General features: G+C 47.2%; 2 non-coding genes across 2 annotated transcripts; both read left to right on the top strand.

Annotated features, from left to right (window-relative positions):
• The first annotated feature begins 1,089 nt into the window (after nt 1–1,089).
• Nucleotides 1,090–1,173, top strand: TRNAL-CAG (transfer RNA leucine (anticodon CAG)). The gene has a single exon. It is a non-coding gene; the product is annotated as a tRNA-Leu (tRNA).
• Nucleotides 1,174–18,804: 17,631 nt separating this feature from the next.
• On the top strand, nt 18,805–18,888 carry TRNAL-CAG (transfer RNA leucine (anticodon CAG)). Its single transcript has one exon. It is a non-coding gene; the product is annotated as a tRNA-Leu (tRNA).
• Nucleotides 18,889–23,451: the final 4,563 nt, after the last annotated feature.

Here is a 23,451-nt window from a genome sequence, read left to right on the forward strand (position 1 = left end):
ATCTGTATTTGTGCTCGACCTATATTCGAGTAAATATGGTAGGTTCAGGATTCATGCTGAAAATGTGCGAGCTACCTGTTCAGGTAGCTACGGTATACGGTGTCCCACGCAACTTTAGCCAAACTTTTAAAATATGCAAATGCCACGTAGCTGAGCAGAACCAAGGTAATGTTGTTTCCCATCGCTTGGAGATGCTCAGATTACTTTTCTTTTCTTGTTTTTTTGCATTCCGCCAAATTACATATCACTCTTAATCAGTTGAACTTCTCAAATGATATAATTAGATGAGAAGTGTCCATGACAAAATTGTAGAGCAAGTTGAAAAATTCCCGATACAGCTTTCTGTTGCTCAGTGCGTGCTACATAAAAGCGTTTTTCTGAGCATGAGAGACGCCCGCAAATACACGCAAAATTTGCCGCGTCACTGGCCGCTGTCATGCCCGTGATTCCGAGTGGACGTAACAGTTACTCGCCCAGCGGTCTTCGTCTATGAAGGGAGGAGTGTTATGCTAAAGCTACAGGAAGAACGGGGGAAGAGGAAAACGAAGGTGGGCGCTTGTCTTTGCAGCGGCTCGATGTCGACGCGGCCCCTTTTCATCAATTAATCTTTAAATAAACGCACCCCATCATAACTATATTGAAAAAAAAAGCTCATAAGGAGAACACTCGTGGGAAGTGGGCCCTTGCCACGTGATAGGCAAGCGGTGATATCTTGTGAAGAGCGGATAGCGCATGGCGAGGGCCAATTGTGACGAGAACGAGGTCGCCACTGCGAACTACCGTGAACCAAACAATACCTTCAAAACACGGAGAAAGGAAAAAAAAAGAAAAACTTCGAAGCTCCGGCAACCACGTAGGGCTTAATTCCCAAGAGTTAACACGTAGGTGGACCCCGAAGGTGGGGAGATCACGGAACAGGCTGGTTTGGCACGGTTGGCTGCCTAACATTATGCTCATTCCTCGTATTCCTTTTCTTTCCCCTTGATGCCGTTACTCAAATTTAACTCTGCCGACACTCTCTTTTGTTAGGAGCAGGAGGCTTGGAGCAGAAATCTTGGCTCAGCTCCGCTTGGTGGGATCTTCGGTTCTGTCAGGATGGCCGAGCGGTCCAAGGCGCTGCGTTCAGGTCGCAGTCCGGTCTTCCGGGCGTGGGTTCGAATCCCACTTCTGACATAACTTTTTTTTTTTTGTCCTATCTTATTTTTCTTTTTCTTTTTTTTTGTACGTTACCAACTTGCTTGCCTCGATTTCCTAGAAGAATAAAATGCCGTTCACTCTGCGATGTTTTACACTAAGCATTCGTATGTTTGTCAGCACGCAAGTCCCAGTCGTTTTGTCGACTATCGACTTGAAAAGTGTGACGTCTACTCTCAAGGTTCTAGTCAGTCTTCGAGATGTTGACGTTCTGTTCGTTTCATGTTTATGTTCCTTTTAAAAATTATGCTGAAAACAGTTTACTTTTCAACGAGACCAACTGTCTGCATTCGTGATAATTTATTAGTTCAGTGGATGGCAATTCTTTGTTGAGTGAAATGAAATGTAAGAAATTTTAACCAAGAACATTTTTGTGCTCACGACCACGGAACTTCTTCTGCTGTAGTTGTTGTTATGGTTGTTTTTGTGACTTCGATCATGTCTTGTCTTATCTCGAAATACTGGCTCATACCCACTACGGGGCATTAGCCAAGAGACAGGCGGTTTCAAGCATGTTTATCAGAATTATAACAAAACCTAAATCTGCATAGCGGAGCGTGGATTAAAAATATAATTTAGCAATTATAAAAACACTAGAATTTTGAGATAAACATGTTATGTGGAACGTAGAAACGCGCTTTCTTCTATTGCGATAGCAATTATATGGACACTCCGACCGAATTTCTGCCGTCGCCATTGTCGCCGATGCGGGCCGTGCGCTGCATGTGCGAGTGAAAGCGTGCTAGGGTGAGCCGACGATCTTGGCTCAATCTCGCTCACGCAGAGAAGGGAAGCGGGGAGCAAGCGCGCCGCCTTCCGTCGCTCGAGGCGCGGTCATCGAGTGACATGTGTTCATTCTTGCCTCTGCGCGCGCGACACCATGGCCGCTATAACGTAAAACTATATCAAAGTTTTCTATTTCAATTCTACAATCAGCCCTCAGAGATTGGTCACAAACTTTTTGGACCACCCCACTTCACCTGTCTGTCACGCGACGTCACGAAAACCGTGATAGCTCCCCATCTGGTATGATGTGTGTACACACTGATTATGCACGATTTGACCGAACAAAAAAAAATAGTTATTTCTGATTCGACTTCTTTTCGCCATTAGCCCTCGGCTATTGGTCAAAAGTTTTCGGGCTGCACCTATTTCCCCTGCCTGTCACGCGATGTCACAAAACCGCAAAAACTCACGCGTCAAAGTGACGTCTATGCGTTAAAGATGCATTAATATGCCGAACAAAACTGAATTTCCTTCTGAATAGCCGCAGGCTGCCCCGTTCCGAAAGGAATAAAACATGGCTGCCGCCGATCGCTCAGGCACTGGCGACTCGCACCTGCCGGAGAGCATGGGTTTATTTACGTATAATAAAAATTTTTGCGTGGCTGCACGTGTAACGTTTTCGAGCACTTTCGGCACGTTTACGACCTCGTTCTGCCAACCCTTCTTTGCTGAGGATCCGTTTCAGCGTCATTCTTAAACTTCCGTTGCATGCCCTCGCGATTTTCGACCAGCCACCGCAAGCTAAGTAAGGGAAAGCGGACCAATCGCAGATGCCAGCACCACCTTCTTAATCCGGTTATCGATTTGCAGTGCAGTTGCTCGGCCCCGTCGAATCACTCTCCATTTGAGCGTGCTCCTCGGCTCATGTCACCCAATTAGATAAGACAAGCTGCTCAGTGTAGGCAATGTTATTCATTTTTCAAGCAAACAAAAGTGACCTCCTATGAACGAGGAGACCGTTTGATTGGCCTGTTCAGACAGCACTGCGGGTGACCGCACGATGCACGATGCTTGCGTCGGCGGTTACGCAAATTTGACGTCAGGAGATTGGAATAAAAACATATTGAAATAGTTTTACGTTATAAGGCCCCATGCTTGTTAATTTATTTAGCATGCCTATGTTTACAAGTTTATACGGCCGATAGAACTACTATCCTTACTTCGTATAGCTGTCCACTAATTTGCTATTGCAATCGATGCTTCGCCTTTCTGGCGACACTGCGGCGTTTGATTGATTGATTGATTGATTGATTGATTGATTGATTGATTGATTGATTGATTGATTGATTGATTGATTGATTGATTGATTGATTGATTGATTGATTGAAGTCCTTTTTGGGCAACATGAAACGTGGACGCTGAATACTTCAGCGCACATTTAGGTCGGATAGTGCGCAACTGGTACCAACATTACAGGGACGTGCACTAAACAGAAAAACTTTTTCACCTTTATTAGTGAATTACCGTTCCACTACAGTGAAAGAAAGTCACCCTTACCATGAGAATAAGAGGCTTGGGAGGGCAGAAAAGACGCAAGAACAAAAGACAGAGGGAGACGCCGCCTTGAAGCTCGCCGTCACGTCCTAGACTTTGACGGCGTCCGCTATAGCCTAGTTTATCGCTTGAAAATGAAGGACTTTGCGTTTTAAAGGAGATGAAGATTTAAGTCGGCAAGCTTCCTCGAACATTTACTAAGCAAACCAGACCCAAATGCGAAAATAAAATACTTCGAAATTCTTGACGTTATAGTAACATACTAGCGTTTGGGTCCAGCGCGAAATTCGAAAAATTGAACTTCGACCTCCATTTTCTTCTTCTACTGCATGTAATGAACATACTATAATTGACCACAACATATTTTTCAAATAATACTTATCAGTCTAAGCTGTTTGAGGTGTTTGTCTTTATGGTGTCCCATTAAGATTTCGAGCTCGTGTGCGTGCCTTTAGCACGGACCCGCATAATTAGTAACTAATTCTAGGCTTTGTTGGGGTCTCGGTGCTGACGCCCGTTATTGCCAATGGGTCGCAAGCCCCAAGGGTAGCGTTGGCCTGGCGGCCTGGGGCACTGGAAGCATCCGAAGGTCCCGGCAAAGCAAGAGTAGACTGGTAACAGAACAACTTGTTTATTCTAACATAGCAAAAGAGCGGCCGGTCAGGTCGACCGAAGTGGAGAGACGGGAGAGCACGTAACTCAACAGTACAAATCGGAGCCTCTCTCCTGGCGTCCGGGGGCAGCTGCTCTTATACTCTCGGCGTCGCGGGCCAGAAGGAAGGTCACGGGATGAGCCCACGCGACGGCGGAGCAAGAGCCCACGACGGCGCGCACGGTCGAGCCGAGAGACATGGTGAGCCGAGTGTAGTGACGCATCGCCAACCCGCCGACGGACAGACCTCCTGGCACCTCACTTGGGGAGCTCCGCTCCCCGGCTGCCGCGCATTGACAAGCGTGGGCACACACACACACACGCACACACGAAGACACGTGGCACTGAAACACGCCTGGACACGCTTGGCGGGGAGGCGTTGCGGCGGCGTCGAACGGGCCAAAATGTCCGCCGCTTTGAACGAAGCCCCGGCGTCCGTTGCATCCGCGCCGGCATTACCGCGCGTTGTAGGCGAAACGTAACAGACCGCCCCGCCGGGGGAAGGAGATCCCGATGGTCAGGGGACTGCATCCGCTGTCCGGAGGGATGTCGCTCGATGATGCTCATAACCGAAGTCGGGCGTCCTTTGGCGTTTCTTGAGCGCAGCGCACAGAGAAGGCCTCGTTCTCACGTTCAGGTTCACACAGGACACTGCAAAGTGACTTCGGGAGAGTTGACATTTTTGTTCTCGTTTCCGGCAAGCGTTAGAACTACGCCGAAAGTCAACCGCTCAGTCAGCAAGCACGGCACAACCCTCACTAAGCCCTGCCAGGCTCTTTCCCCTTTTATACTGCTGCCTAGTTCCTTACAGTAGTTTAGCAGCACTCAGAACGCGTCCACAAATCGGAAAATTGCACTAGAAAGCACATCATCACTTTGAAACACTACACAAAAGCAATAGGTTAAAAATCCTGCCTCAGGAAGAAAAACATCAGTAACAAGCAATTTTGAGGCTGATTCCCACGTTAGGGGCTTCGACTTAAGCCATCGGCGTTACCGTTGAGACTCCCCTTTTTGTAACGCACCTCAAAGGAATATTGTTGCAAAGCGAGGCTCCAGCGCAGGAGGCGGCCATTTTTGGGAGAGATGGTCTGCAGCCATTGGAGAGGGCAGTGATCCGTTTCAATGATAAACCTCGAGCCAGCTAGGTAACATGACAATTTCTGAACGGCCCACACGATACACGCACACTCTTTCTCGGTGGCACTATACGCCTGCTCACGACTCGTCAGCTTACGACTAGCATACAGGACGGGGTGTTCTACTTCTCCATTTTCCCGTTGGCACAGTACAACGCCCATGCCTCGCTCACTAGCATCACACTGAACAACGAACCCTTTTGTGTAGTCGGGCAATCGTAGCACAGGCTGCCTTGTTAGGGCGCTCTTTAGGGCGCTAAAAGCTCTTTCCTTTGTCTCATCCCAGACGACTGTTTGCGGCTCTGTCTTTCTTAGAGCATCCGTTAGGGGAGACGCGATATCAGAGTACCTGGGGATGTACCTCTGATAGTAGCCGGCGACACCTAAGAACGACCGAATATCGGTCTTCGTGCGCGGTTGCGGGAAGTCTCGCACAGCGGCCACCTTTATTTCAGAGGGGCGGCGACGACCCCGACCAATCACGTGTCCGAAGTAGACAACCTCGGCCTGTGCTAACTGGCACTTGGGAGCCTTGACTGTCAAGCCCGCATCGCGCAGGCGGGTTAGCACTGCCCGCAAGTGCGCCATATGCTCAGGCCAGGATGCGGAGAATATCGCTACGTCGTCTAGATACGGTAAAGCGAATTCTTGTTGTCCCCGCAACACTTTATCCATGAGGCTTGAAAAGCAGTATGGCGCGTTCTTCAAACCAAAACTCAAAACTTTAGGACGGAATGTCCCCATTGGTGAAATGAACGCCGCATACCTACTAGCCTCTTCTGTAAGTGGAACCTGCCAATAACCCCTGACAAGATCTACGGTGGAAATAAACTGAGCGCTACTCACTCTCTCAAGGCGCTCCTCGATGTTAGGGATCGGATAAATTTGATCCTTAGTGATGGAATTAAGCCTGCGGTAGTCGACGCAAGGACGAGGTTCCTTGCCCGGTACCTCAACTAAAATCAAAGGGGAGGTATAATCACTCTCACCCGCTTCAATAACACCGAGCTGTAGCATTTTCGTTACCTCAGCCTCCATAATATCGCTCTGGCGGGGTGACACCCGGTACGCCTTGGATCGTACTGGCTCTGGGGAGGTAAGTTCTATGTCATGAGTAAGGACAGAAGTCCTACCAGGCCTCTCAGAGAACAGACCTTGAAACTCTTGTAAGAGCTGGTGTAGTTCGGTTTTCTGCTCAGGCGACAGCGATGCTTTACTTATTAAGTCACTAATGACTTGATCGGTGTCTTTCCTGTTCGTCACTGAGCCTAGTCCCGGAAGCTCGACCGGAAGCTCTTCGGGAACGTTTACCATCATGCACACCACTGCTTCCCGTTGCTTATAGGGTTTGAGCAGATTACAGTGGTAAACTTGCTGTGCTTTCCGTTTTCCTGGCAGACTCACCACGTAGTTAACGTCCGACAGTTTTTGAACAATCCGTGCTGGGCCCTCCCACTGCACGTCGAGTTTGTTCTTTAGCGATGTGCGCAATATCATGACCTCATCGCCCACCTCAAAACAACGGGCCCTGGCTGTCCGATCATAATAAACCTTGGCCCTCCGCTGGGCCTTTGCCATTGCTTCACCTGACAACTCCTGTGCCCTTCTTAAGCGTTCGAGGAGCTTAAGCACGTACTCTACCACGACTGGGTCGTCGCCCCTGCCTTCCCAGGATTCTCGAAGCATGCGAAGCGGAGATCGCAGCGAGCGACCGTACACCAGTTCAGCTGGCGAAAACCCCGTAGCCGCATGCGGCGCGGTCCTTAATGCAAACATCACTCCAGGCAGACACAGCTCCCAGTCAGTTTGATGTTCAAAACACAATGCTCTCAACACGCGCTTCATGACGGAGTGGAGCTTCTCAACGGAATTCGACTGGGGGTGGTGCACTGAGCTGTGTAACAGCCTTACCCCGCACCTTTCGAGAAAGGCTGTCGTCAAAGCGCTAGTAAACACTGTACCCTGATCTGACTGGATTTCTGCAGGAAAACCAACTCGCGCAAATATGGACAGTAGTGCATTGACTATCTCAACTGAGCTGAGTTCTTTAAGCGGCACTGCTTCAGGGAACTTTGTCGCTGGGCAGATCACAGTCAAAATGTGTCGGTACCCCGTGGCTGTTACCGGCAGAGGTCCCACTGTATCAATAACGAGCCGTCTAAAAGGCTCCGTAATGATAGGTACCAACTTCAACGGCGCCCTCGATTTGTCCCCTGGCTTGCCCACCCGCTGACAGGTGTCGCATGTCTTCACAAAGTGGTCTGCGTCCCGAAAACACCCTGGCCAATAGTACTCTTGCAAGAGACGGTCCTTAGTTTTCTTAACTCCTAGGTGTCCGGACCACGAACCCCCATGCGACAAGCGCAACAGATCCTGACGATAGCATTGAGGCACGATCAGCTGATCGAACTCCACTCCCCTGCGGTCTAGATACTTCCGGTACAGGACCCCACCTCTTTCCACAAAGCGAGCATTTTTCTTGGCGATACCTTCCTTGATAATGCAGCGTATGTTTTCTAGGCTGCCATCCTTCTTTTGCTCGGCTATCAAAGCCGACCGGCTGACTTTTAGCAACCTGTTAAGTCCGTCTGACGTAGGCGCGATGAGCAAATCTGGAGACAGCTCTTCTAACCTTCCCGTGTCGGGATTTTCCTCTCCAGTATCTGGTGCCTTTAACGCTACAGGCTCAATTTTATTCAGTTCGGGCGTGCTCGGAATACCAGCTTGCTGCGCCTCTGACCCTTTCTCATCGTTCAACAACGTCGGTCCCGCAACTACCGCCTTTGCAGCGAGCTCCCGAACCTTCGATCTGGTTAAGGCCTGAACGCTAGCCTCACCAAACAAAAGCCCCTTCTCGCGCAGGAGGTGATCGGACCTGTTCGAAAATAGGTACGGGTACTGGGGGGGCAGCATAGATGACACTGCGGCCTCCGTCTCAAGTGCTCCGAAAGGTCCTTCAATAAGCACTTTTGCTACCGGCAGACACACGCTATGAGCTTCCACTGCTTGCTTGATCCATGCGCACTCGCCCGTGAACATATCGGGTTCTACGTAAGAGGGGTGAACTACATCCATTGTAGCTGCGGAATCGCGAAGCACTCGGCACTCTTTCCCGTTCACGAGGAGGTCTCGCATGTAAGGCTCGAGAAGCTTCATGTTCTCGTCAGTGCTGCATAAAGACAAAAACACGACTTTTGTTTTTGTTTCTGGACACTGCGCCGAAAAGTGACCCGGCTTCTGGCACGTATAACAAACGCGCGCTTGCCTCATCTCGAACCGCTTTCTGCGTTCGGCTTCGGTTGCCGCCGTCTCCGTACGTTCGGTCGGACTGCTTTCACTCGCATCCGAACTACGTGTGTCCCCCTTTGCTCTCATGGGCGTGAACTTCGGCCTCTCAAACTTGGAGCCAAATTCACCCTTTTGACCGTCCTTAGCTCCACGAGCCCGACGCGTCACAAACTCCTCGGCTAGCTCAGCGGCTCTAGCCACCGTACTAACGTCTGGCCTATCCAAGACCCAGTACCGCACGTTCTCAGGTAACCGACTATAAAACTGTTCTAGCCCGAAACACTGCAGAACTTTCTCGTGGTCACCAAACGCTTTCTCTTCTTTGAGCCACTCCTGCATGTTTGACATAAGCCTGTAGGCAAACTCTGTATATGACTCACTTCTGCCTTCCTCGTTTTCCCGAAACTTCCGACGGAACGCCTCCGCTGACAGCCGGTACTTTTTTAGCAGACTCGATTTCACTTTGTCGAAATCCTCTGCCTCCTCTCTATTCAAGCGAGCGACTACGTCGGCCGCCTCGCCGGGTAACAAAGTGAGCAAGCGCTGTGGCCACGTTTCCCGAGAGAACCCCTGCTTCTCGCACGTTCGCTCAAAGTTAACCAGGAACAAACCAATGTCCTCTCCAAGCTTAAACGGCCGCATCAGGTCAGTCATTTTGAACAATACTCGTTCTCCTGCACCGTGTGCCTGACTTCCATTACGAGCGCGTTCCATCTCTAACTCGAGACGCTTCATTTCCAACGCGTGTTGACGGTCGCGCTCTTCTTTTTCTTTCTCTTTTTGTTCTTTAAGTTCGCGCTCCTGTCTTTTTGCCGTCTCCCTCTCCTCAATGGTCTCAAGGCATTCCGACAGCTCGTCATCCTCAGCTTCTAACTCAAGAATAGCCCTTAGCAGTTCTGGTTTTCTGAGTTTGTCTGAGACATCCAGACCCAACTCTCTTGCAAGCTCCAGCAATTTCGGTTTGCGCAACGACTTCAAATCCATGGCTGCTCTGAATGCTGCTTTCTCTACTGCCTACTATTGTCTTGCCGCAAACTAACCCGGCAGCAACGACAACCACAATTACCAGCTCTGTTTCTGACACTAACAAAAGCCTGGCAAAACTCAGAAGAAGAAAGTCCCGCACTCACCAAACCTCGCAGCCAAGAATTCAGCGCAGTCGTTCCGCTGCAGGCAACCAGTCATCACACAGGGCTCGTTGCACTGCTCCCGGATGGTCGTTGTGCTGCTCAGCATACAGTCAACCGCATCTCTTCGCTGCTGGCCTCCGTTGTCGCGATCTCACCGCTGGCAACCAGTTGTTGGGGTCTCGGTGCTGACGCCCGTTATTGCCAATGGGTCGCAAGCCCCAAGGGTAGCGTTGGCCTGGCGGCCTGGGGCACTGGAAGCATCCGAAGGTCCCGGCAAAGCAAGAGTAGACTGGTAACAGAACAACTTGTTTATTCTAACATAGCAAAAGAGCGGCCGGTCAGGTCGACCGAAGTGGAGAGACGGGAGAGCACGTAACTCAACAGTACAAATCGGAGCCTCTCTCCTGGCGTCCGGGGGCAGCTGCTCTTATACTCTCGGCGTCGCGGGCCAGAAGGAAGGTCACGGGATGAGCCCACGCGACGGCGGAGCAAGAGCCCACGACGGCGCGCACGGTCGAGCCGAGAGACATGGTGAGCCGAGTGTAGTGACGCATCGCCAACCCGCCGACGGACAGACCTCCTGGCACCTCACTTGGGGAGCTCCGCTCCCCGGCTGCCGCGCATTGACAAGCGTGGGCACACACACACACACGCACACACGAAGACACGTGGCACTGAAACACGCCTGGACACGCTTGGCGGGGAGGCGTTGCGGCGGCGTCGAACGGGCCAAAATGTCCGCCGCTTTGAACGAAGCCCCGGCGTCCGTTGCATCCGCGCCGGCATTACCGCGCGTTGTAGGCGAAACGTAACAGCTTCTAGGCCTGCCATGCCCAATAATGTTTTCACTTCTCGTAATCAAGTCGTAGATGCATTACCGAGACCTACCTTTAGCAGTCGTATTTTGACGCAAGTTACGCGGGACACACTGCGTACTGCTACTAATAATAAAGCAGCTCCCGCCACGAGACGAGGCCTGATAAGCCAGAAAAGCGCTGGAACGACGGACTAGTAAGGACGCAACCTGGAGGTTTCCGAGCCTTCGCCATGACATCGTACCTTCTGACGGCGTCTGCGGTCGGGCATAGGTAATCTTACACAGGCTAAATGGGCTATTCCGAGGAGCGAAAGACTACTTGGGAAATTTCGAGAAGTTTCGCCGCTCCACAAAATTCAAACACGCGAAAATACTTCCAAATCCGCAACGGCCGGCGGCACTGACCTCTCGACTTGGAATCCCGAGTGCGATGAGTCATTTACTACGCTTCGCCGACTCCTCACATCCCCTCCAATACTGCGTCACTTTGACTCAACCGCACCTACTGAAATCCACACGGACGCTAGTGGTATCGAACTTGGTGCCGTAATCGCCCAACGCAAGCTTGGCTTTCATGAGTATGTTGTGGCCAGAGGCGTAGCCAGGGGGGGGGGGGGGGGGGCTTATGGGGCTTCAGCCCCCCTCCCCCCCACCCGAAATTTGTTCGTGCTGTCAATGCACCGCTGACCAAAGCAACCCCCGGCGCCGGAAAGCATTCTGGCTTTTGTCTAGAATGTCTTTTTCATGCTCCAAAAGACATTTCACCGCGAAAATTGCAAACTCGGGCTGGATTTCGTGGCAACGCCCATGCACCGGGAGTCACACAACGCAAGCAGCCCCATCCGCGCACAAAGTTTCAATGGCGTTTTGATGACAAACGGGTTCACCGCGGCATCTCGCGGAGGCCGCAGAATCTACGGAGCGCATGGATATCAATTCCGAAACTTTATGGGCATAAATCTCATAAACTTTTGATGTGAAAGGTGCATTGATATTTCCGAAGTAGTGCTTGAGATTTTCACTTGCGGAACTTTGTGGGTCTAATGCTGTTATAAACATTTGACGCCAAAGGTGCATTGACTTTTGTAAAGTCTTGCAGTGGAACATACACCGGGACAAGCCAAATCAACACACAGTTAGACAAGTTGACAAAGCACGCAGCGAGGTCCGATGAGACGAAGCGTTGTGGTGATTCATTTGTGCCTTCATGTCACATAAAAAAGTAATTTTTTTTCACCTATACGCCAAAGCATCCATGTTAAGGCACTAAAGCCAGCCAAGGTAACTACGTTCTTATTTATTTTTCCTACTTTGACTTTTATTCGCGAGGACACATTGAGCGTCTTCAATTTTCTTGGTCTTGCTACCCTACCCGCGGGCTGCCAGAGCCAGCCAGAGCGCATACGTTTTTCTCGTGTTGCCCTGACCACCGCGCGGCGCACTTCGGTGCGTGTTCGGTTTGCTCTGGCCGTGTGGATTTTCGCCTGGCAGAGTTTTAGACGCTTTCTGGCTAGCAGACGAGAAAAACAAACAATGGTCGCTCGCCGCTATCACTGTGGGGACTCAACGGATCGCATCGCGTTCGCTTGCGGGCAACCTCTCCGGAAAGTCTTGGCTCGCCGGTGTAGGATACCGATCAGTATGCGTATGGTTCTCTGTGGACCAAGCGTCTCAAGTTTTTTTCTTTTTTTCGACATTCCTTCGGGAGCCACATTAGGTGCGCAAAATGGGCATTCAATTGTGGCCAACATATTTTCCTTGTGGTTTTTTTAATTTCGGTGCCCCCGCCCCACAAAAGGAAAAAAATACATTGTTGCGGCGCAGCGAATTGTTGCATGGTGAAAGTTCGATTTTGTTACTTCTTCCTTTGCGGAAAGTAAGGGGCCACGGGACGCTTCAGTTGCCGGATACTCTTATTATATTATTGCGATAGCAATTATATGGACACTCCAAGCGCATTCCTGCTGTCACCGCCGCCCTCATGTTTCGTATAAAGTCCAAGGGCGATAACATCGTTACCGAGCGCCGCATGCTGTATGTGCGAGTGAAAGTGTACGGGCAGGGAGGGCTGGAATGGGTGAGCCGACGATGGTGACTGTCTTGTGTGCGCAAAGGAGAAAAACGGAGAGCAAGCTAGCCGTCTTCCGTTGCGCGCGATACATCGGCGGGAGTGGATGGAATGGGGGCGGTATCTAGGATTCTGTGAATCTGTGATTGCGCGACATGTTTATTTGCCTTGTTTGACGCATTATATACCGTGACTTTTTCTTAGATACGTAGATTTATTGGAGACTTATACGTATATTTATATAGCTTGTTGCGAGATTTCGTGCATACGTGCAGTGAACTTTTTTCCAGTGACACTTTTTTGGCCTTTATCAAGCTCTATCTTCGCATTTGTGTATCCCATTGTAACTTCGCATTTTTAATGTACCAGGGCGAGTCAAATGAAAGTGGGCCTACCCACCCCGTGCAATAATAGTTCGGTTCATTATCTGTGAGGCATGTGCGTAAAAGAGAGGGATGTCTCATTTACAAAAGTGACACGCAGGTGTGAGGATAAAGGTTCTGTAATGCTCTCATACACTGGGCTGAAATGGTTGCGTAACATAACGGAAACTCCAAAAGTTGAACAGCGTGATGCCGTGAAGTTTTTGACTGTGGAAGGTATTTCTCAAAAAGAAATTAGACGCCGTATGGCTGCCGTGTACGTTGAATATCGCATTTCATTGCCCACTGTGAAGCTTTGGAGCACACGGTTCAAAGAAGGGCGTGAAAATTGCAAAGACGATTCAAAACGGGGCTAAATTCCATCGTGAAATCACCCTTGACAAAATTTCAAAGGTTTATGAGCTGATGAGAGAAGAACGGAGGATAAGCATCGATGAACTGGGAGAGCATGTGAACATCAGTCACGGTTCGGTTCGCGCCATAATTCATGAACATCTCTGTTATCGGCTTTTGTGTGCGCAATGGATGCCCAAGATTTTGAACCACCACCAGAAGACGGAGAGGTTCGGCGCTGCCTTGACTCATCTGATCCGGTATCACAATGATGGTGGCGACTTCTTGTCTGCAATTGTGATCGGGGACGAACCATGGTGCCACTATCCCGAGCCTGAAACACGACGGCAAAGCTCACAGTGGAAACATTAAAATTCACCACGCCCAAAGACAGCAAAGGCCGTCATTTCTGCGGGAAAGGTGTTGTTGACTTTTTTCTTCGATCGTCAGGGACCATTACGGATTGAATTTGGTAAATTTTGAGAAACTATCAATTGTTTCTGATACTGTGAAACGCCGGAATGGCTGCGTGTTGCAATCAAGAACAAACGACGTGGAAAATTGACGAATGGGGTCATCTTGTTTCACGAGAATGCCCGTTCCCACATCGCCGATGTGTTTACTAGAAAACTGGCAAAGTTCAAGTGGGAAACGCTGCAACATTCGCCATACAGCTCAGACCTGTCGCCTTGCGAGTTCCACATTTTGTGGCAACCAAAAAAAAATACAGCTCAAGGGAACCAGATTCGTGTCGGACGATGATGTGAAAGAGTCAGTTGCAGATATTTAAAGCAGCAACCCAAGGGATTTTATGAGATCAGAATCGCGCGACTCCTTAGTCAATGGGACAAATGTCTACATTCTCATGGAGGCTACTTTTAAATAAAGTATCCCGTTTGTCATATATTCGCATTGGCTCAGTTTCATTTGACTCGCCCTCGTATATTCTGCAGAACTCCTGCTTTCTATACGTGCTCTCTGTTGCGACTATAATTTCGGTGAAATTATGAAACACGGCCGGTGACAGCTGCACCTGCGTGATACAGTGGAATGAATGCCAACGTCATCGAGATTTTTCACTGGCCGTTGCATACGTACATGAATGTAAACGTGGTTCCTTAATGACAAAGTTTCATTAACAGATTTGTCCACAACTTGTTCATTTCATGGCCTTTGCATTTTTCATATCAGCGGCATGCACTGCTTTGTTGGTTTCGAACTGAAATAGTTCTAAAGTTCGTGTGATAATTTCTCTTCTTATTAAATAGACAAAAAAATGGAAGCATTGATATCAGTTATATTGTGCACAATTTTTGGCACATACGAGTATATTCTTTTATGAAAAATGACATATTCTACTTGTTTTGACAGTGCGTAGCATTCTAGAATACGTTTGCAGCACCATTGGCAATGGCAATGCAATTATTATTCATGTATTTGATCCTTCGACAAATTATTTAAGAGGAATGTTTAGCACGGGCCCAATTCCGACGCGTCCTATCCAAATACATGTAAAACAGAGAAACGCTTTTCTGAGATAACCTCTAGATCGCTTTTAATGAAATTTGTTGCATTTGAGAGAGAAAGTTAAATTCTATAGAGTGTCTGTTGGAAGCGGAATTTCGATTTAGGGCCTGAATTTTGTTTAAAATATTTCGGAAAATTCGAAAGTTGGGAACGAATAGAAGCACGACGTTTACAATCTGATAGCTCTGCATCACGAACAGATGTCGCGGTTCTGTCAATGGCATCTATTATAACAGTCAAAGCGGACAAATTTGGTATGTCAATTTGTATCTTACGTGAATTGGTTACGATGTGTACAAGGGTTCTGCAAAAGCCGTATTTCCATAATACTATTTTCCTTAGATTCATGTGTAACATATCAATTTTGCCCACTGTAGATGAGCTATTAGTCGAAATTCACAGAATTGTGATATCATTTTTCATTGTTGAGTCACAGAGCTTTAAACTTGATTGTTTTGTTTTTTGAAAATTTGCAATATTGCCGAATTTTTAATAAAATATTGACATCCTAAATAAAAATTTCGAAACCAGCAGTCACTAGAATTCAAGTTTTTCTTAAATGTAACAAACATCGTCAAATTCGGTGCAGTGGTTGCCGAGAAAAACGAATTTCCTGTCTACATGTATTTAGATAGGAACACCCGAGCTAAAGCTTCCTCTTAAGGAGGATGCCGAGCTACAATGTTAGCCCCCCCCCCCCCACCCCCCGAACGAAATTTCTGGCTACGCCACTGGTGCTAACACGTAGGAAGAAGTTGACGTTCGTGTGTGTCTCACTCTGTCAGTTTTTCGGGCTATGGCTGCCGTGTGTTAGTGACCTTTTTCCAGACGCCGTGCCCACGTTGCTTAGACAAACATGCCTATATATATATATATATATATATATATATATATATATATATATATATATATATATATATATATATATAATCAGCGATACCAAGAAATATAATTCCATCATTGCCGTCGTCTTGTCGTTATACACACAACTGCTCGCCTTATACACAAACACGTTTATCCACCTAGTAAATTTTCGCTGAACCCGTAATAATGCTGGGAAACCAGCCACCTGCAATATGCTTCGCACAACATCGATTCCTACGGTGCCTGGAATTTGCATAATTTTCTATTTAGCAGTAATTAGACGCGAGACAAATGGCCCAAACCAAGGCTGTCGCTAGCCTCCTGAGGCGCATTCACGTGATCATCTCGAAGCACGCTGTCGTGGCATTCTAGCAACGTCAAACCGAAACGGTACAAGGTCTGGCGAGTGAAAACATCGTGGCGGAAGAAAAATGTTAGGAGAGAGCATTGCTCAAAACAATTGAAACTAAACGTATCCGCCCAACAGTTGATTGCCACGTCGGAGCGCGCGGTAGATTTTAGTGCTCCCGCTCTGCAGGTACAAGGCTACAGCAGGACAGCCGAACAAGTGCCCTGCATGATTGAAAAACTGCCGGAAACCAAACATTCCCGGTCAATATGTCGAGTCTTAGCGGTCGTGTGTTAGGCCGATACGACGAGTGAGAAAGCAAAGGGAATGGCTTCACGGAAAATGTGCTTGCCAAGACTGGCTGCGTGAGAATGTTCTCTCCTAGTTTTATTTCCTTAATGCAGACGCCTTCGCTCTTGCCCAGCAGAATGCTCTAGCATCGCGCTGCAAAGTAAATGAAGAGTAGGCTTAACGCCAAAGCATTACTGCTGCATTTATTCGAATGTAGGTCGACCTTTCTTTCTTTCTTCTTCTTTTCTTTCTTTTTTTTTGTTGAAGATTTTACTCATTATGGCCTATCGACCTATATTCGTGACTGAAGAATTTAGATATATATTTGTCAACAAAACTAGTAATAGTATACAGTACTGACGGAGTTCCTTTGTCTCGCACGTTGTAAAGTCAGATTGAATATTATCCAGCCGGGCTTTAAAAATGCTGCTTATCCAACGCACTCGACGGCACCCGAGGACAGCGTTGTTTCAATTGCCGAGTACGCCTGCGAAGCATCTGACGAGGACCGATTCTGCGGCAGTTCCGATGAGGATACAGTCTGTGGCATTGACTAGACGATACTTAGTAGGCGAGCTTACGGTAAATAAAGGTGTCGCATGTTGAAAGTTTTTCGTTCTTCTGAAAAGATATGGGAAAAGATATCCTAATTATTACGTTTAATTTCAAGGCGAGTTATAGGGTCGATCTCGATTTGTGTTCAACCTATATTTGAGTCAATATGGCAGGTTCAGGATACCACGCTGAAAATTGTGCGAGCTACCTGTTCAGGTAGCTACGGTTGCTCACATGCATATACACGTATACATGGAGTCCCACGTAACTTTAGCCAAACCTTAAAAATATGCAAATGCCACGTAGCTGGAGAGAACCAAGGTACTGTTTCCAGTCGCTTGGAGATGCTCAGATTATTTATTTTTTGCATTCTGCCTAATAACATATCAGTCTTAATCAGTTGATAAACTTCTCAAATGTTATTTTTAGATGAAAAGTGTTAGTGACAAAATTGTAAAGCAACATGAAAAACTCCCGATACATCTTTCTGTTGCTCAGTACGTGGTACATGAAAGCGTTTTTCCGAGCGTGAAAGACGCCCGAAAATACATGCAAAATAAATTGCCGCGCGACTGGCCGCTCGAGGAACATTGCGCGTATTTGCAGGCTTCTTTCACGCTCATAAAAACACTTTTATGTAGCACGTATTGAGCAACAGAAAGATGTATCGGGAGTTTTTCATGTTGCTTTACAATTTTCTCATTGATATTTTTCACGTAATTATATTATTTAATAAGTTCATTAATTAATCAAGACTAATTATGTAATCAGGCGGAATGCAAGAAATAACCTGAGTATCTCCTAGCAACGGCAAACAGCATTACCTTGTTTCTGTTCAGCTACGTGGCATTTGCATATTTTTATAGTTTGGCTAAATTTACGAGGGCCAATCTGTATACTAGTTTCAAAACGAGCAGCAACGTAAGAGTTTCGCTTTCTTCGCCTCGTATAGTAAGCCGTACTTTGCCGTCCACGGATCGTTCACCCAGTAGCCATAGTGAAGTCATAAATAGCCACGAAAACATATATCATTATCCTGCCTCAATATAGTAAATTTCGGTGCAGCATATTTGGATAAATTAAAAAAATGAAATAAATTCTGGGGGTGTACGTGCCGGAACCGCGATCCAATTACGAGTCATGCCGGTACACGAGCGTGCAGAGAGATAGAGATGCAAATGAGATAAAGGCAGGGAGGTTAACCAGACTTAAAACCTTCGGTTTGCTACCCTGCACTAGGGGAAGGGAAAGGGGAAGTAAAGACGGAGAGAAGAGCGTGACAAAAATGAAAGCGTGAGAAATACGTTTGGATAAAGGTGAGCGCTATAGGGTAACACGGAAGAACAGAGAGGGCACGTATAAGTCGGCAGGGAGCGCGTTTCCTGTCCTGCCCCCTTTCCTGTATTACCCTAGCACTAACATTCACCCATGGAGTAAGAAGAAAGTCTAAGAGGAAGAGTCGCGCGAGAATTTTGAAGCCTACTTATAAAAAGAAAAAGACTCATAAGGAGAACACAAGTGGGAAATAGGCCCTTGCCACGCTATAGGCAAGCGGTAATATCTAATAAAGAGCGAATGGCGCGTGGCGAGGACCAATTGTGACGAGAACGAAGTCGCCACTGCTAGCTACCGTGAACCAAACAATACCTTGAAACCACGGAGGAAGGAAAAAAGAAAAAACTTGGAAGCTCCGGCAACCACGTAGGACTTAATTCCCAAGAGTTAACGCGTAGATGGACCCCGAAGGTGGGGAAGAGGAAGAGGTTGGTTTGGCGAGTTTGGCTGCCTAACATCATGCTCCTTCCTCGTATTCTTATTTTTTTCCCTATTGTCGTTACTAAAATTTAACTTTGCCGACACACTCTTTTGTTAGAAGCAGACAAGACTTCGAGCAGAAATCTCGGCACAGCTCCGCTTGGTGGCGTTTCCGTCCTGTCAGGATGGCCGAGCGGTCCAAGGCGCTGCGTTCAGGTCGCAGTCCGGTCTTCCGGGCGTGGGTTCGAATCCCACTTCTGACATACTTCTTTTCTCTGCTTGTTACTTTTTTTTCTTTGTCTACGTTGCTAACTTGCTTGCCTCGATTTACTAGAAGAATAAAATGCCGTTCACTCTGCGATGTTCTACACTAAGCATTCGTATGTTTGTCAGCACGCAAGTCCCAGTCGTTTTGTCGACTATCGACTTGAAAAGCGTGACGTCTACTCTGAAAGTTCTAGTGGCGCTATGCCTGTTAATTTAGTTAGCATGCCTATGTTTACAAGTTTACATGGCCGATAAAACTACTATCCTGACTTCGTATAGTTGTCCACTAACTTGCTATCGCAATCGATGGTTCGTCTCTCTGGCGAAACTGCGATTGATTGATTGATTGATTGATTGATTGATTGATTGATTGATTGATTGATTGATTGATTGATTGATTGATTGATTGATTGATTGATTGATTGATTGATTGATTGATTGATTGATTGATTGATTATATATATCAAAACGTTTATTTGATTGATTGAACTCCTTTTTGGACAACATGAAACGCTGGACGCTGAATACTTCAGCGCACGTATAGGTCGGATAGTGCGCAACTGGCACCAACATTAAAGGTTCGTGCACTAAACAGAAAAAATGTTTTCACCTTTATTAGTGAATTACCGTTCTACTACAGCGAAATAAAGTCACCCTTACCATGAGAATAAAAGGCTTGTGAGGCCGGAAAAGACGCGAGAACAAAATGCAGAAGGAGACGCCGCCTTGAAGCTCGCCGTGACGGCGAATGCTATGGTCTAGTTTATCGCTAAAATATGAACGACTTTGCGTCTTAAAGGAGGTGGAGATTGAAGTCGGCAAACTTGCTCGAACATTTACTAAGCAAACCAAAGCCGATTGCGAAAAAAAGTACTTTGAAATTCTTGACGTTATAGTAACATACCAGCGTTTGGGTTTCAGCGCGAGATTCGAAAAATTGAACTTCAATCTCCATTTTCTTCTACTACTGCATGTAATGAACAGATTATAATTGACCACAACATATTTTTTCAAAGGATACTTATCAGTCTAAGCTGTTTTAGGTGTCTGTCTTTATGGCGTCCCATTAAGGTTTCGAGCACGTGTGCATGCCTTTAGCACGGACCCGCATAATTAGTAACTAATTATAGGCCTCTAGGCCTGCCGTGTCTAATAATATTTTCCTCTTCTCGTAATCAAGTCGTAGATGCGTTACTGAGACTTACCTTGAGCAGTCGTATTTTGGCACAAGTTAAGCGGGACACCCTGCGTACTACTACTAATAATAAAGCAGTTCTTGCCACGAGACGAGGCCTGATAAGCCAGAAAAAGCGCCGGAACGAAGGACGAGTAAGGACGCAGCCTCTAGAGTTTCCGAGCCTTCGCCATGACGTCGTAGATTCTGACGGCGTCTACGGTTGGGCATAGGTAATTTTACACAGGCAAATATGGGCTACAGTGTATTCTGAGGAGCGAAAGAGTGTATTGCGGAAATTTCTAGAAGTTTCGCCTCTCCAGAAAGGTCCAAACGCGCTAAAATACTTTCAAATCCTTGACGTCATACCAACGTGCCAGCGCTGCCGGCTACGGCGCGAAATTTAAAAAGGGAGATATTTGCCTGAACTGTCTTTTTGTTGTTGTTGTTGTTGTTGTTGTCGTCGTCGTCGTCGTTGTTGTTGTTGTTGTTGTTTCGTTGTTGTTGTTGTTGTTTCGTTGTTGTTGTTGTTGTTGTTTCGTTGTTGTTGTTGTTGTTTCGCAAACATCAAGGCTGAATAAATTATATTCAGGGGCAATTACGTGCAAAAAAACCATCATCTGATTATGAGGCAGGCCGTAGTGGGGGAATTCTCCGGATTAATTTTTACCACCTGGGGATCTTTCAAAGCACGAGACATGGGCGTTTTTCGCGTCCGTCTGAATGCGGCCGCCGGGTCTGCGATTTGAGCTCGTGAGCTCCGTCCTTATATCTGCGCGCTACCTCAGCCGCTATACAAGCCACCATTGCGGGTCAAAAGTGAACTCTTCAGTAAACATTTTATCAATCTAAGCTGATTCAGTGTTTGTCTTAGGTGTCCCTGTGAAGCATAAACGTTTCGCGGATATGGCTTACCACACTCAGCTCCTCTAAAATCTTCTAAAGAAACATAACGTCCTTGCTCATCTCATCTCGATCGGGGTGCCCCGACAATCGCCAAGATCAGAAGCTTCATAAAAGTGTGATTATGTAACATGAGTCCTCTGCTTACCTACGTTTATTCCAACGTCGAACAGGTCGACTTTTTTCCCTTTTGCATTTCCTTGTTTTTTTTTCTTTCGTTTTTTTATCTCTATTATGTAGCACGCACTAGCACTTTGCAACACAGTGAGAATAGACAGTCGTATATAGCGGAATGCTCATCCAGATAAGCGCTACTAAAAAAAAAAGGTGATGTGGGGAGGGGGGGGGTGCAAGGGCAGCTCGGCACATGGCGTCCCGTTTGCACAAAGCCAGCACGTGCGAGTTTGAACTATTGTAATAGACTGGCGCCATTGTCAGCTCTTTCTGCAACTCGTTTCTGGCATACGCATATTGTTTCGCGTTTCTCTCACGCGGCGATTGCGTCATCGCTTATTATAAAACTAAAAAGAACGGAACAGCATAGTCAAGCTAGGAAGGTGAGTTAAGCGACATGCATCGCGTGCCTACGTTTGTCGTGCCGTCTCCGACGGCATCGTTTCGCTGAGTAATCATCCATCGCTAGATGGCGTAAGTACTTTCACATACAGCCTGTTAAAATGTCAGGAAATAATTAGTTATTAACTAATTTACAACAAAAATTTTGGAGGAGAAATGAATGAAAAATAAGGCATGAAGAGCCCGCCAGGAAAACTGCCCCGAAGCAAGTAGAAGTTCCTCCACGGCTGAGCAAGCACCCCCGCCATAGTGTCCAAGAGAGGAGGTTTCAGACAAAGAATGTCCGTAATGTAAAATTTTATACCAAGTTGTCTAAACGTGCTTTCAAAGTGTTTTTTTTTTCTTGTTACAAATGAAAAACGGCTGCATACAGCGTAAAGAACGAAGTGATCAATCGCCTCATCGCCTCCAAAGATTTCCCGGAAAAACCGTTCACCGTTCTCCTCCACAACCACTCGACGCGATGTAGCTGCAGCTGTTTAGCTCGGATCACACTGGTGCTACCCTCAAGTTTAATTAATTTGGCGGAGAAATCTTGACTATTGTTATTCTGCCCCCTACGTACTGATACATACCGGCTGGCAGTATATGGAGCGTTCGACGAGCTCCCACAATCCCTCGCTGCTCTTTAGGCTTTGGTGAGCTCACCTCCTAAATAAATTACTAAATAAATGTAAGGCCGAATTTCCCTTTGTTAGGTTTGGTTCCGAAGCCTCAGCGCCTGTATACGTCACTGTGACCATCACAGACTTCAAAATAATTTACTCGTATTTGCTCCACTTTGGTGCAGGAAATGTTCCTAAAGCTTGGTAGCCAGGTACTATTTTTATATACACTTTCTTTAGAATCCTGACGCATTCCTTCTTTACCGAGGGAGAGAGAGATGAGACGAAGAGGAAAGGCAGGGAGGTTAACCAGATATTACCAGATATTAGTCTCCGGTTCGCTACCCTACATTGCGGCTGGGAGATAGGGGTTAGAAAGAGAACAGAGAGGAAAGGGTTAAAAAAAGGGGGAGGGGGAATGCACACACAGAGTCACACACACAAAGGGCATTACAGTTAGAGACGTTGACAAAGGTCGGTAGATCGCAAGAAGCGCAGTAGAGCTTGCACGGCCTTCTGTGACGTTAGGTCCTGTCGATGGTGTAGAATTCCTTCTCTTCCAATAGTAGTCAGTCGTCCAACTGGTCGAGTTCGTGGTGAAGGGATTCCCTCTGTGCACTGTACTGTGGGCAGTCGCACAAAATATGGTCAATCGATTCTTCACGGCCGCAGTGGTCACACGTTGCGGTGTCGGCCATCTCTATGCGGAATGCATAGGCTTTGATATAAAAGCAATGCCTAACCACAGTCGATACAAAAGCGTGGCGTATCCACGGCGAAGCCTTGATGGGACTCGAAGGCTTAATGTGGGATCAAGGAAGTATAGTCGAGAATTGCTGAAATGTGGCTCATTCTTTACCGATAAAACGCTCGCCCATATAGAGCAGGTATAGGCGTTATCAGAATCAATGACGTCCCGATGAGCACTTCAGGGTGGCGTCGCCGCCCATCCACAGTCACATTTAATTTCTGCGTCTTTTTCTGATTACGAGGCCTCCTTTCACGGTGTAAGAGTGGCCGTTTTTCGAAAGAAAAAAAAAGATTCTGGGATTTCAGTTGCCGAAACCTTGACATGATTATGAGGCACGCCGTACTGGGGAAGTCTTCGGGTTCATTTTGACCACCAGGGGTTATTTAACGTGCACCCAATGTACGGTATCCACGGGTTTTCTTGCATATTATTGCCCCATCAAAAAATGCGGCCGCTGTGGCCGGGATTAGATCTCGCGACCTCAGGCTTATAGTAGCGCAACACCAAAGCCACTACGCCACCATGGCGGATCTATTGCGGAAGACAAATT

Source organism: Dermacentor andersoni, chromosome 2 (genome assembly GCF_023375885.2).
Source record: "Dermacentor andersoni chromosome 2, qqDerAnde1_hic_scaffold, whole genome shotgun sequence".
In the NCBI taxonomy this organism is placed as follows: domain Eukaryota; kingdom Metazoa; phylum Arthropoda; class Arachnida; order Ixodida; family Ixodidae; genus Dermacentor; species Dermacentor andersoni.